Source organism: Austrofundulus limnaeus, unplaced genomic scaffold, assembly GCF_001266775.1.
Source record: "Austrofundulus limnaeus strain Quisiro unplaced genomic scaffold, Austrofundulus_limnaeus-1.0 Scaffold1275, whole genome shotgun sequence".
NCBI lineage: Eukaryota > Metazoa > Chordata > Actinopteri > Cyprinodontiformes > Rivulidae > Austrofundulus > Austrofundulus limnaeus.
The window spans coordinates 46-1742 of record NW_013953677.1 but is presented as its reverse complement, the minus strand read 5'-3'; the positions used below and the strand labels follow the sequence as shown (position 1 = coordinate 1742).

The following is a 1697-nucleotide window of genomic DNA, read 5'->3' as shown; positions in this document are numbered from 1 at the left end:
GTTTGGTATTATTATTATTATTATTATTATTATTATTTTACACAATGACCCAACCTTTTCAGAACTGGGAGTTGTATTCAGCAGGTGCTCTCTAAGTGTCATAATCTACCCCACAGTAAAAACAAGTCTGTTGTTGAAGAAACCTGGTCGTGCAACAGTGTCTCACATTCAGACAAACGTAAACATTTATGCACACAAAATGGCCATTGTCTTGACAGGGCAGTTAGCCATCATTTTACCAAAGAGCCACAACAATCCTCAAATAGTAAACAATGCAATGCACAATGGAGGAAAGCAGGACAGCAACACATGTATTGTTAACTTCACAAACTCTGGTTTTCTGCATATTCTAGAATAAAACATGTGAAACTTGTTGTTTGGGATGCTCATTCATGTGATGGGGTGAATCTAACTTCATCTCAAGCTATACGGCCAGACTTCCAGCTTCACCCTAGTAGAGTGTGTTGATTTTAGAGCTAGTGAATATCAAACAGATGTGCAGGGAAGCTCTGTGGAATCCAAGCAGGACAGACAATCACACATTCAATCACTCTTTATTTGTCCTGGACCTGGAGCCTGGCAGTGTGTCAGTTTGATGTGCACTGTCATGGGTCTGAGAACCGAGCTGGTCCAAGTCGAGTCAAAAGATGCGTTTTGATTAGTGTGGTCTATTTCCGATCAATGGGGACCACACTTCTTCGCTGTAACAAAAATAAGCGTTTCTATTTTTAATGGGGGTGTCTGGTTTCCGACATAGCAGAAAAGAGGAACCGTAAAGAGATGAAACAGCGCAACTGGTAACTTTTAGTTGAGACACGTAGCAACAACTTGTGTAAGATTAGTGTGACACAACAGCTCAGTCTTGACTAACTTATAAATGTTGTTAAACAGCCTTTATGAGAAAACAATGGCTCACCCGGTGAATCCTCTTCCACCCCCCAATGGTTGCCGGACCGACGGTCAGTGGCCGGGAGGACGGTGAGCTCTACCGAGGCTGCTCTGCTCTGTTACCGCTCTGTCCATTCGCTCCCCGGCGAGCCGTGAGGAAAGCCCTGCCCTGAGCTGCTGAGACGAACGAACTCACCCAGACAAGTTTAAGCTGTTCTTGTCCTTTTATATAAACCTACTTTCTCCACATGCTCTGTTCTTTTCTTTCCTTTCTTCCTGCTGATAGGTTCCCTTCCGAATCCGTCCGTCCGTCGTTCAGCCTCCAACCCCACCAAGAGAAAGCAGGCGCGGCTTGGAGGAGAAAGAAAAGAAGGGTGCGTTCACGGACTGTCGGGAAATATTAAAGCAAGGACGACCCGGTCATTCAAGCCACCGGTCCCTGATTCTCTTCTTTTTTGTCTCAATTTGTTTATATTTCTCAGTGTTGTATAAAGTACCTCAAAGTGATACTTGAGTAAAAGTACAAGTATCTTATCATAAAAATACTTTGGTAAAAGTTAAAGTCTTCTCTAAAAATATTACTTGAGTAAAAGTCTTAAAGTATCTTATCATAAAAATACTTTGGTAAAAGTTAAAGTCTTCTCTAAAAATATTACTTGAGTAAAAGTCTTAAAGTATCTTATCATAAAAATACTTTGGTAAAAGTTAAAGTCTTCTCTAAAAATATTACTTGAGTAAAAGTCTTAAAGTATCTTATCATAAAAATACTTTGGTAAAAGTTAAAGTCTTCTCTAAAAATATTACTTGAG

The 1697-nt window shown here is 40.4% G+C and overlaps 1 protein-coding gene across 2 annotated transcripts in view; it reads right to left on the bottom strand.

The window, feature by feature from the left end:
* Nucleotides 1–1260, bottom strand: part of cemip2 (cell migration inducing hyaluronidase 2) — a 26654-nt gene extending 25394 nt beyond the window's left edge. The window contains exon 1 of one of the 2 annotated variants that reach the window (XM_014031580.1): nucleotides 917–1260. The gene's annotated coding sequence lies outside the window, so the exon portion shown is untranslated. The remainder of the gene's footprint in view (nucleotides 1–916) is intronic. The other variant, XM_014031581.1, reaches the window with a different exon arrangement.
* Between the last annotated feature and the right edge of the window lie 437 nt (nucleotides 1261–1697).